General features: G+C 47.4%; 1 long non-coding RNA gene across 2 annotated transcripts; it reads left to right on the top strand.

Annotated features, from left to right (window-relative positions):
- Nucleotides 1–8,070: 8,070 nt before the first annotated feature.
- Nucleotides 8,071–13,494, top strand: LOC135534450 (uncharacterized). Of its 2 annotated transcripts, none has more exons than XR_010454692.1 (4): nt 8,071–8,160; nt 8,321–8,391; nt 11,379–11,471; nt 13,287–13,494. It is a non-coding gene; the product is annotated as an uncharacterized LOC135534450 (long non-coding RNA). The 2 variants fall into 2 exon arrangements; XR_010454693.1 differs by having other exon boundaries at nt 8,146–8,160; nt 8,250–8,391.
- Nucleotides 13,495–14,394: the final 900 nt, after the last annotated feature.

Genomic DNA, 14,394 nt, shown 5'->3' on the forward strand with positions numbered 1-14,394 from the left:
GGCCCGTAGATAAGTCCTATATATAGACTACTATAGTAGGCCCATAGATAAGTCCTATATATAGACTACTATAGTAGGCCAACAGGCCCGTAGATAAGTCCTATATATAGACTACTATAGTAGGCCCATAGATAAGTCCTATATATAGACTACTATAGTAGGCCAACAGGCCCATAGATAAGTCCTATATATAGACTACTATAGTAGGCCCATAGATAAGTCCTATATATAGACTACTATAGTAGGCCCATAGATAAGTCCTATATATAGACTACTATAGTAGGCCAACAGGCCCATAGATAAGTCCTATATATAGACTACTATAGTAGGCCACAGGCCCATAGATAAGTCCTATATATAGACTACTATAGTAGGCCCATAGATAAGTCCTATATATAGACTACTATAGTAGGCCAACAGGCCCGTAGATAAGTCCTATATATAGACTACTATAGTAGGCCAACAGGCCCGTAGATAAGTCCTATATATAGACTACTATAGTAGGCCAACAGGCCCGTAGATAAGTCCTATATATAGACTACTATAGTAGGCCCATAGATAAGTCCTATATATAGACTACTATAGTAGGCCAACAGGCCCATAGATAAGTCCTATATATAGACTACTATAGTAGGCCTATAGATAAGTCCTATATATAGACTACTATAGTAGGCCCATAGATAAGTCCTATATATAGACTACTATAGTAGGCCAACAGGCCCATAGATAAGTCCTATATATAGACTACTATAGTAGGCCAACAGGCCCATAGATAAGTCCTATATATAGACTACTATAGTAGGCCCATAGATAAGTCCTATATATAGACTACTATAGTAGGCCAACAGGCCCATAGATAAGTCCTATATATAGACTACTATAGTAGCCCATGGATAAGTCCCACTATGGCAGGCCAATGAATAAGTCCTACCTTGACACTGGAAACCTTGCTTCCCGAACCCCCTGTGAAGAGAAATGGAACATGAAGTTTATTAATGTCTCCATGAAGGAATGTCCTCACTGCAACACGACTTTCTACGTTGGAATTGTGGCTGTATTTCTGAGGATCCTCATTGGCTGACAAACAACAGACAAAACAGTTAACATGTTCCCCTCTGACCACCAGTCTACCTGACCCCCCTCCCACCACCAGTCTGGACCCCCCTCTGACCACCAGTCTACCTGACCCCCCCCTCTGACCACCAGTCTACCTGACCCCCTCTGACCACTGTCTACCTGACCCCCCTCTGACCACCAGTCTACCTGACCCCCCTCTAACCACCAGTCTACCTGACCCCCTCTAACCGCAGTCACCTGACCCCCCTCTAACCACCAGTCTACCTGACCCCCTCTAACCACCAGTCTACCTGACCCCCCCTCTAACCACCAGTCTACCTGACCCCCCTCTGACCACCAGTGCCTGGCCCCCTCTAACCACCAGTCTACCTGGCGCCCCCTCTAACCACCAGTCTACCTGAACCCCCCCCCCCTGATCACCAGTCTACTTGACCCCCCTCTGACCACCAGTCTACCTGACCCCCCTTTGAAACCACTAGTCTACCTGACCCCCCCCTCTGACCACCAGTCTACCTGACCCCCCCTCTCACCACCACCAGTCTACCGACCCCCTCTCTAACCACCAGTCTACCTAACCCCCCTCTAACCACCAGTCTACTTGACCCCCCTCTAACCACCAGTCTACCTGACCCCCCTCTAACCAACAGTCTACCTGACCCCCCCCCTCCTTTCCACCAGTCTACCTGACCCCCCTGACCACCAGTCCACACTGACCCCCCTCTAACCACCAGTCTACCTGAGCTTCTGACCCCTTCTTCTGAAACCACCAGTCTACCTGCCCCCTCTAACCACCAGTCTACCTGACCCCCCCTCTAACCAACAGTCTACCCTGACCCCACTCTAACCACCAATCTACCTGACCCCCCCCCTCTAACCACCAGTCTACCTGACCCCCCCCCTCTAACCACCCAGTCTACCTGACCCCCCTCTAACCACCAATCTACCTGACCCCCCCCCCTCTAACCACCTCAGTCTACCTGACCCCCCTCTCTAACCAACAGTCTACCTGACCCCCCCTCTAACCACCAATCTACCTGACCCCCCTCCCCAACCACCAGTCTACCTGACCCCCCTCTAACCATAGCCTACTGACCCCCCCTCCTTTCCAGTCTACCTGACCCTCCCCTCTCTAACCACCAGTCTACCCTGACCCCCTTCTTAACCACCAGCCTACCCTGACCCCCCCCTTCTAACACCAGTCTCACTGACCCCCTCTCTAACCACCAATCTACCATGACTCCCCCCCTCTAACCACCAGTCTACCGACCCCCCCCCCTCTAACACCAGTCTTACCTGAACCCCCCATTCAGTTTGTACTTAATGAGCTGAAGATAAATCAGATCATAACATCCTTGAATGGTGTCACAACAAAACACACACACAGACACACACACACACGAGACACACACACAGGCAGACACACCAACCACCTGGAGTCAGTGTGTGATGTGGTAGAATGGTCGATAGACTGACTATCTGTCTCTGGTGGGTCTGACCACACAGGACACTAACAATGGCGGATTCATGGTTATACAACCATGTTCCATTCGGTTGTTGTGGGCTGTGTGTTTATATCTCTTGTTGTTAGCAATTCATGCGTCTCTCTGTCTCTCTCTGCCAGGCTAAAGTCATTCAGCAGCAAGTGAATCACCTGTACCCTGCGCGCCACACACACACGCATCCCCCACGCACGCACACTAACCAGATGAAGTCCGTGCAGTGGCTGCAGAACGTGGGCTGCTTGAAGAAGCGCGCGATGAACTTGTGGTCCTTGACCTCGTGCACGTTCTTCTGGCGCAGAGCTCCTTGGCGCGAAGCCCCTCGCGGCCCCGCTCTCCCGCCGCTCGATCCCCCGGTGCTCGAGCTCTCTCCGTCGTCGCTGCCCTGCTCGCGGTCAGCCATTTTAACGCGGAAGTGTTTTGAAATTTGGAGGAAAGAGAGTTGTGTGCCTTTTTTAGAAGGTGCCTCCCTCCCTTCTTCCTCTCTCAGTGTCGGTTTCCCCGGTGTTCGCTCGGTGTGAATGTCCTGACTCCTGCCAAGCCTCACACTGCTGGGTCCCCGACACCCCGTGGGCCCTGCTTCCCTGTTCGCTCGGATCTCCCACAGCCCCCGGAGACTGGAGCAGCGCTGCTACAGCTGTGGCGACGTGCTGCTGGTGTGTGAGCGAAGCGCCTCGTGCAGTGTGTATGTTGTCTGCAGGAAGAGTGTTGCGCTGGAACCGTGAGATAGGGGGCAATGAAGGCCCCTCCCCTTATCTACTCCGAATTCCACCGTACACGGTGTGTGTGTAGGAAGAGACAGAGGGTCTGTTTTTGTCGCAAATATTTAGGTGAACATTAGGGTGTAGCCTAGGTCATGAGCGAGACAAAGATACTGACAAAAGAGAGGTGTGTGTTATTGAATGTTAGTGAATGTTAGTGAATGTTAGTGAATGTTATTGAATGGTATTGAATGGTATTGAATGTCTGTGAAGGTCTAAAACATCCCCAGAGAGATAAACAAGTGGACACTTGTTGAAGATCACCTGACCAGCCACTCAGCCAGTGAGAAAGAGAAGGACGTGGGTGGAACTCTAGAATGTAGAGGATGATGGAATAGAACAGTAGAATAGATAGAACACCAGAATATAGAACAGTAAAATAGATAGAACACCCAGAATATAGAACAGTAGAATAGGTAGAACACCAGAATATAGAAATGTAGAACAGGAGGGTAAAGTCACAGAGCTCTAAGGGAGTAGCGTGGATCCTGGTAGAACAGGAGGTAAAGTCACAGAGCTCTAAGGGAGTGACGTGGATCCTGGTAGAATAGGAGGGTAAAGTCCTGAGAGCTCTAAGGGAGTGGCGTGGATCCTGGTAGAACAGGAGGTAAAGTCACAGAGCTCTAAAGGGAGTGACGTGGATCCTGGTGAACAGGAGGGGTAAAGTCACAGAGCTCTAAGGGAGTGACGTGGATCCTGGTAGAACAGGAGGGTAAAGATCACAGAGCTCTAAGGGAGTGACGTGGATCCTGGTAGAACAGGAGGGTAAAGTCACAGAGCTCTAAGGGAGTGACGTGGATCCTGGTAGAACAGGAGGGTAAAGTCACAGAGCTCTAAGGGAGGGCGTGGATCCTGGTAGAACAGGAGGGTAAAGTCACAGAGCTCTAAGGGGTGACGTGGATCCTGGTAGAACAGGAGGGTAAAGTCACAGAGCTCTAAGGGAGGACGTGGATCCTGGTAGAACAGGAGGGTAAAGTCACAGAGCTCTAAGGGAGTGACGTGGATCCTGGTAGAACAGGAGGGTAAAGTCACAGAGCTCTAAGGGAGTGACGTGGATCCTGGTAGAACAGGAGGGTAAAGTCACAGAGCTCTAAGGGAGTGGATCCTGGTACGTGGATCCTGGTAGAACAGGAGGGTAAAGTCACAGAGCTCTAAGGGAGGGACGTGGATCCTGGTAGAACAGGAGGGTAAAGTCACAGAGCTCTAAGGGAGTGACGTGGATCCTGGTAGAACAGGAGGGTAAAGTCACAGAGCTCTAAGGGAGTGACGTGGATCCTGGTAGAACAGGAGGGTAAAGTCACAGAGCTCTAAGGGAGTGGACGTGGATCCTGGTAGAACAGGAGGGTAAAGTCACAGAGCTCTAAGGGAGTGACGTGGATCCTGGTAGAACAGGAGGGTAAAGTCACAGAGCTCTAAGGGAGTGACGTGGATCCTGGTAGAACAGGAGGGTAAAGTCACAGAGCTCTAAGGGAGTGACGTGGATCCTGGTTGAACAGGAGGGTAAAGTCACAGAGCTCTAAGGGAGTGACGTGGATCCTGGTAGAATAGGAGGGTAAAGTCACAGAGCTCTAAGGGAGTGACGTGGATCCTGGTAGAACAGGAGGGTAAAGTCACAGAGCTCTAAGGGAGTGACGTGGATCCTGGTAGAACAGGAGGGTAAAGTCACAGAGCTCTAAGGGAGTGACGTGGATCCTGGTAGAACAGGAGGGTAAAGTCACAGAGCTCTAAGGGAGTGACGTGGATCCTGGTAGAACAGGAGGGTAAAGTCACAGAGCTCTAAGGGAGTGACGTGGATCCTGGTAGAACAGGAGGGTAAAGTCACAGAGCTCTAAGGGAGTGACGTGGATCCTGGTAGAACAGGAGGGTAAAGTCACAGAGCTCTAAGGGAGTGACGTGGATCCTGGTAGAACAGGAGGGTAAAGTCACAGAGCTCTAAGGGAGTGACGTGGATCCTGGTAGAACAGGAGGGTAAAGTCACAGAGCTCTAGGGGAGTGACGTGGATCCTGGTAGAACAGGAGGGTAAAGTCACAGAGCTCTAAGGGAGTGACGTGGATCCTGGTAGAACAGGAGGTAAAGTCACAGAGCTCTAAGGGAGTGACGTGGATCCTGGTAGAACAGGAGGGTAAAGTCACAGAGCTCTAAGGGAGTGACGTGGATCCTGGTAGAACAGGAGGGTAAAGTCACAGAGCTCTAAGGGAGTGACGTGGATCCTGGTAGAACAGGAGGGGTAAGTCACAGAGCTCTAAGGGAGTGACGTGGATCCTGGTAGAACAGGAGGGTAAAGTCACAGAGCTCTAAGGGAGTGACGTGGATCCTGGTAGAACAGGAGGGTAAAGTCACAGAGCTCTAAGGGAGTGACGTGGATCCTGGTAGAACAGGAGGGTAAAGTCACAGAGCTCTAAGGGAGTGACGTGGATCCTGGTAGTATAGTGAAATGCTGAATACAACAGGTGTAGTAGACCGTATAGAGGTTATATACAGTAGAGAGGCTATATACAGTAGAGAGCTAAATACAGTAGAGAGGCTATATACAGTAGAGGCTATATACAGTAGAGAGGTTATATACAGTAGAGAGGCTATATACAGTAGAGAGGCTATATACAGTAGAGAGGCTATATACAGTAGAGAGCTATATACAGAAGAGAGACTATATACAGTAGAGAGGCTCTATACAGTAGAGAGACTATATACAGTAGAGAGGCTATATACAGTAGAGGCTATATACAGTAGGGAGGCTATATACAGTAGAGGCTATATACAGTAGAGAGGCTATATACAGTAGAGGCTATATACAGTAGAGAGGCTATATACAGTAGAGAGGCTATATACAGTAGAGAGGCTATATACAGTAGAGAGGCTCTATACAGTAGAGAGACTCTATACAGTGAGAGACTATATACAGTAGAGAGGCTATATACAGTAGAGAGGCTATATACAGTAGGGAGGCTATATACAGTAGAGGCTATACACAGGTGTAGAGGCTATATACAGTAGAATATACAGTAAGGCTATATACAGTAGAGAGCTATATACAGTAGAGGCTATATACAGTAGTCAGTCTATATACAGTAGAGAGGCTATAACAGTGAGTAGGCTATATACAGTGGAGATATATACAGAAGAGACTATATACAGTAGAGAGGCTCTATACAGTAGAGAGACTATATACAGTACAGGTATATACAGTAGAGGCTCATACAGTGAAATGCTATATAATAGGTGTAGAGGCTATATACAGTTGAAATACTGAATACAGTAGTCAGTCTATATACAGTAGAGAATGCTCTATACAGTATAGAGGTTATATACAGTAGAGAGGCTATATACAGTAGAGAGGCTAAATACAGTAGAGAGGCTATATACAGTAGAGGTGTATACAGTAGAGAGGCTCTATACAGTAGAGAATATACTGAGAGACTATATACAGTAGAGAGGCTCTATACAGTAGAGGCTATATACAGTAGAGGCTATATACAGTAGAGAGGCTCTATACAGTAGAGAGACTATATACAGAAGAGAGACTATATACAGTAGAGAGGCTCTATACAGTAGAGAGACTATATACAGTAGAGGCTATATACAGTAGAGAGGCTATATACAGTAGAGGCTATATACAGAAGAGAGACTATATACAGTAGAGAGGCTCTATACAGTAGAGAGACTATATACAGTAGAGAGGCTATATACAGTAGAGAGGCTATATACAGTAGGGAGGCTATATACAGTAGAGAGGCTATATACAGTAGGGAGGCTATATACAGTCGAGGCTATATACAGTAGAGAGGCTATATACAGTAGAGGCTATATACAGTAGAGAGGCTATATACAGTAGAGAGGCTATATACAGTAGAGGCTATATACAGTAGAGAGGCTGATATACAGTAGAGGCTATATACAGTAGAGAGACTCTATACAGTAGAGAGACTATATACAGTAGAGAGGCTATATACAGTAGAGAGGCTATATACAGTAGGGAGGCTATATACAGTAGAGGCTATATACAGTAGAGAGGCTATATACAGTAGAGGCTATATACAGTAGAGGCTATATACAGTAGAGAGGCTATATACAGTAGAGGCTATATACAGTAGTCAGTCTATATACAGTAGAGAGGCTATAACAGTAGAGAGGCTATATACAGTAGAGAGGCTATATACAGAAGAGAGACTATATACAGTAGAGAGGCTCTATACAGTAGAGAGACTATATACAGTAGAGAGGCTATATACAGTAGAGAGGCTATATACAGTAGAGAGGCTCTATACAGTAGAGAGCTATATACAGTAGAGAGGCTATATACAGTTGAGAGGCTATTACAGTAGTCAGTCTATATACAGTAGAGAGGCTCTATACAGTATAGAGGCTATTACAGTAGTGAGTCTATATACAGTAGAGAGGCTCTATACAGTAGAGAGGCTCTATACAGTATAGAGGCTATATACAGTAGAGAGGCTCTATACAGTAGAGAAGCTATATACAGTAGAGAGGCTATATACAGTAGGTGTGTAATGTTTAATGTCTGTTTATTTAACTTGCTTTGGGAATGTAAACATGTGTCCCCCGCCAATAAAGGCCTTTCTAATTAAATGTCCTCAGCATTGTCGGCTTTCTGTTCAACTGAGCGTCTGGCGCCACCTGCTGGCTGTTAAGGAGAAGACACGCTGGGATCCGACATTGCCGCTTGTGTAACTGTCATTGGATGGGGTTTTGAATGATTAAACCTGACTGGGTACATCCACTGTCAATCAAATGAAACCGGAAGAAAGGTTCCATATGAAAACTATGCGTTCGGATAGCGGTGTTTCCTTACCGAGCCGTTACGGTGAGTATATTGTGGTTTGAGTCTGTGTTGATTGTATTCTAACTGTTGTCTGGTTTGAAACGTCTGTTGGTTATTTGCATGTGTTGTAGCAGGCTTGTGAACGCGACATGAACCTAACCTTCAGCCAATAATGTTATCTGGTTGTGAACCGTTTCCTCAGCCATGTCAACTTCCCCGGTAAAGACGCGGATCCCGCTCACGAGCTTCGGTCATCTGATCACCGAGGTGAAGGTCGGTAAACCGAGTGACCCCCCCACCCCCACCCCCTAGACTGCCTTCTCTACTCTCACACACGAAGTCTGGAACGAACAGCTTCTACATCCAAGCCATAAAACGGCTAAATATATTGAACAAAAAATATAAAAGCAACAATTTCAATGTATATATTAATATAATCATTATCAATATATATATAATAGCTTCTACACAATGTCCTGCGTGTTTGTGAGGCCGGTTGTAACGACATTGGATGCGCTTTATTGTAAACAATGATGACCATCACATTCTCTGGCAACAGCTCTGGTGGACATTCCTGTAGTCGTCGTGCCAATTGCTCGCTCCTTCAACTTGAGACATCTGTTTGGTTGTGTGTGTAACAGTATAACTTTAGACCGTCCCCTCGCCCATACCCAGGCGTGAACCCTTGCAGAGCAAACAACTACTTCAAGGTCTCAGAGCAAGTGACGTCACCAATTGAAACGCTATTTAGCGCACACCACCGCTAACTAAGCTAGCCGTTTCACATCTGTTACACGTCCGTTACATGTGGCAAAACTGTACATTTTAGAGTGGTCTTTTGTTGTCCCCAGCACCAGATGCACCTGGGTAATGATCGTGCTGTTTAATCAGCTTGTTGATTTGCCACAGCTGTCAGGTGGATGGATTATCTTGTCTCGGGATAAATGCTCACTAACAGGGATATAAACTCATTTTAAATGTTATAAATATATAGATATAAACTCGACCCTTAACCAATACCACACCTCTGTCATCGACCACTAACCAATACCACACCTCTGTCATCGACCCTTAACCAATACCACACCTCTGTCATCGACCCTTAACCAATACCACACCTCTGTCATCGACCCTTAACCAATACCACACCTCTGTCATCAACCCTTAACCAATACCACACCTCTGTCATCGACCCTTAACCAATACCACACCTCTGTCATCGACCCTTAACCAATACCACACCTCTGCCCTCGACCCTTAACCAATACCACACCTCTACCCTCGACCCTTAACCAATACCACACCCTTAACCAATACCACACCTATGTCATCGACCACTAACCAATACCACACCTCTGTCATCGACCCTTAACCAATACCACACCTCTGTCATCGACCCTTAACCAATACCACACCTCTGTCATCGACCACTAACCAATACCACACCTCTGTCATCGACCCTTAACCAATACCACACCTCTGTCATCGACCACTAACCAATACCACACCTCTGTCATCGACCACTAACCAATACCACACCTCTGTCATCGACCACTAACCAATACCACACCTCTGTCATCGACCACTAACCAATACCACACCTCTGTCATCGACCACTAACCAATACCACACCTCTGTCATCGACCACTAACCAATACCACACCTCTGTCATCGACCACTAACCAATACCACACCTCTGTCATCGACCACTAACCAATACCACACCTCTGTCATCGACCACTAACCAATACCACACCTCTGTCATCGACCACTAACCAATACCACACCTCTGTCATCGACCACTAACCAATACCACACCTCTGTCATCGACCACTAACCAATACCACACCTCTGTCATCGACCACTAACCAATACCACACCTCTGTCATCGACCACTAACCAATACCACACCTCTGTCATCGACCCTTAACCAATACCACACCTCTGTCATCGACCACTAACCAATACCACACCTCTGTCATCGACCACTAACCAATACCACACCTCTGTCATCGACCACTAACCAATACCACACCTCTGTCATCGACCACTAACCAATACCACACCTCTGTCATCGACCACTAACCAATACCACACCTCTGTCATCGACCACTAACCAATACCACACCTCTGTCATCGACCACTAACCAATACCACACCTCTGTCATCGACCACTAACCAATACCACACCTCTGTCATCGACCACTAACCAATACCACACCTCTGTCATCGACCACTAACCAATACCACACCTCTGTCATCGACCCCTAACCAATACCACACCTCTGTCATCGACCCCTAACCAATACCACACCTCTACCATCGACCCCTAACCAATACCACACCTCTGTCATCGACCCCTAACCAATACCACACCTCTGTCATCGACCACTAACCAATATCAAACCTCTGCCCTCGACCCTTAACCAATACCACACCCTTAACCAATACCACACCTCTGTCATCGACCACTAACCAATACCACACCTCTGTCATCGACCCCTAACCAATACCACACCTCTGTCATCGACCCCTAACCAATACCACACCTCTACCATCGACCCCTAACCAATACCACACCTCTGTCATCGACCCTTAACCAATACCACACCTCTGTCATCGACCACTAACCAATACCACACCTCTGCCATCGACCCTTAACCAATAGCACACCTCTGCCATCGACCACTAACCAATACCACACCTCTGTCATCGACCCTTAACCAATACCACACCTCTGTCATCGACCACTAACCAATACCACACCTCTGCCATCGACCCTTAACCAATACCACACCTCTGTCATCGACCCTTAACCAATAGCCCACCTCTACCATCGACCACTAACCAATACCACACCTCTGTCATCGACCACTAACCAATACCACACCTCTGTCATCGACCCCTAACCAATACCACACCTCTGTCATCGACCCCTAACCAATACCACACCTCTGTCATCGACCCCTAACCAATACCACACCTCTGTCATCGACCCCTAACCAATACCACACCTCTGTCATCGACCCTTAACCAATACCACGCCTCTGTCATCGACCACTAACCAATACCACGCCTCTGTCATCGACCACTAACCAATACCACGCCTACCCGGGCGACCAGGTCAGATTAATAGAATCCCCTCATAGCTAATCACTGTGATGTCATCAAGATTGTCCGTTCAGATTGTCCTCATCTCTCTGTGTGTGTGTGTGTGTGTGTGTGTGTGTCTTGTGTGTATCTATCTGTGTGTGTAACAGAGACAGTTGTTTGGTATGGAGGCTCCAGCCACTGTTAACCTGACTGGATGGAGGAGACATTTCAACAGCTACACACTACAGGGGAGACGCAACGTAAGACACACACACAGACACACACACAGATAGACAGACACAGATAGACAGACACACACACTGATAGACAGACACAGATAGACAGACACACACAGATAGACACACACAGATAGACAGACACAGACACAGACACAGACACAGATAGACAGACACACACACAGATAGACAGACACAGATAGACAGACACACAGACAGACACACAGACAGACAGACACACACACAGACAGACAGACAGACACACAGATAGACAGAGACACACACACAGACAGACAGAGACACACACACAGACAGACAGAGACACACACACAGACAGACAGAGACACACACACAGACAGACAGAGACACACACACAGACAGACAGACAGACAGACACACACACAGATAGACAGACAGACACACACACAGATAGACAGACAGACACACACACAGATAGACAGAGACACACACACACAGATAGACAGAGACACACACACACACAGATAGACAGAGACACACACACAGATAGACAGAGACACACACACACAGATAGACAGAGACACACACACACAGACAGACAGACAGACACACAGATAGACAGAGACACACACACAGACAGACAGAGACACACACACAGACAGACAGAGACACACACACAGACAGACAGACACACACACAGACAGACAGAGACACACACACAGACAGACAGAGACACACACACAGACAGACAGACACACACACAGATAGACAGAGACACACACACAGATAGACAGAGACACACACACAGATAGACAGAGACACACACACACAGATAGACAGAGACACACACACACACAGATAGACAGAGACACACACACACACAGATAGACAGAGACACACACACACAGATAGACAGAGACACACACACACAGATAGACAGAGACACACACACACAGATAGACAGAGACACACACACAGATAGACAGACACAGATAGACAGACACACACAGACACACACACACAGATAGACAGACACAGATAGACACACACAGACAGACACACACACACACAGATAGACAGACACACACAGACACACACACAGATAGACAGACACACACAGACACAGACAGACACACACACAGATAGACAGACACAGACAGACACAGATAGACAGACACATATAGACAGACACACACAGACACACACACACACACACAGATAGACAGACACACACAGACACAGACACAGATAGAGACACACAGATAGACAGACACACACATACACAGACACACACAGATAGACAGACAGACACACACACACACAGACAGACACAGACAGATAGACACAGACAGATAGACACAGACAGACACAGATAGACACAGACACACACAGATAGACACAGACACACACAGACAGACACACACACAGATAGACAGACACAGACAGACACAGACAGACACAGACAGACAGACCCAGATAGACACAGACAGACACAGATAGACAGATAGACAGACACAGATAGACAGACACAGACAGACACAGACAGACACAGACAGACACAGACAGACAGACACAGATAGACACAGACAGACACAGACAGACACAGACAGACACAGACAGACACAGACAGACAGACCCAGATAGACACAGACAGACACAGACAGACACAGATAGACAGACACAGACAGACACAGACAGACACAGACAGACAGACACAGACAGACAGACACAGATAGACAGACACAGACAGACAGAGACACAGACACACAGACAGACAGACACACAGACACACAGACAGACATGAGCTGCTGCTCTAGAGCAGTATTATACTGCTAACATAACCTCTCTCTCTCTCTCTAGTTTGTCCTGGCTACCTATGGTGTCTTAGCGTTGTCGGCAGCAGCCTATATGATACGCCATCGGAGTAAAGAGGACCCAAGAGTAGCCAGCCCCACTGCCTGACTGAAAAGACTGACACCCCCTCTCAATATCAATGTCCCAATGCTTTATTGGCCTGATATTCACATTGATTTCCAATACTACCGAATCAGAGATTCATAACAGCAGCGCTCCCTCCTCTGCTCCCTCTTCCCTCTCCCTCCTTCTGCTCCCCCTCTCCCTCTCCCTCTCTTCTGCTCCCCTCTCCCTCTCTCTCTATCCCACCCCTCCCCTCCCTCCCTCTCCCTCCGTCTGCTCCCTCCCTCCCTCCCTCTCGTCTGCTCCCCTCTCTCTCTCTATCCCACCCCTGCTCTCTCTCTCTCTCTCCCCCTCTCTCTCTCTCCCTTCTCGCTCTCTCTCTCTTCCCCTCTTCTGCTCCCTCTTTCCTTTCTCTTTCCCCTCTTCCTCTCCCTCTCTCTCCATCTCCTCTTCTGCTCCCTCCCTCTCTCTCTTTCTTCTCCCTCTCTTCCTCTCTTCCCCTCTCTTCCCCTCTCCCTCTCTCTCCCTCTCTCTCCCTCTCTCTTCCTCTCTCTTCCTCTCTCTTCCTCTCTCTTCCTCTCTCTGTATGTAACTGTTAATAAATAAAGTTTAATCCAGTCACGATGTCCCTGTGTCGTCTTGGTTTAATCTCTAACCCAGAATAGAACAGAGCAGAATCCATCCTGGTATTCAGACTAACCAGTAACCATGACAACATACTGGCGGGAGCTCCAGGCTGCAGTGTGTATGTCTGGCCACCGGGTGGCGCTGAGGTGAGAGAGAATGTGCTAAAAAAACAAATCAATCAAATCAAATTTTATTTGTCACATACACATGGTTAGCAGATGTTAATGCGAGTGTAGCGAAATGCTTGTGCTTCTAGTTCCGACAATGCAGTAATAACCAACAAGTAATCTAACTAACAATTCCTAAACTACTGTCTTATACACAGTGTAAGGGGATAAAGAATATGTACATAAGTATATATGAATGAGTGATGATACAGAGCAGCATAGGCAAGATACAGTAGATGGTATCGAGTACAGTATAT

The sequence above is a fragment of the Oncorhynchus masou genome, unplaced genomic scaffold (genome assembly GCF_036934945.1).
Source record: "Oncorhynchus masou masou isolate Uvic2021 unplaced genomic scaffold, UVic_Omas_1.1 unplaced_scaffold_3419, whole genome shotgun sequence".
Lineage (NCBI taxonomy): Eukaryota > Metazoa > Chordata > Actinopteri > Salmoniformes > Salmonidae > Oncorhynchus > Oncorhynchus masou.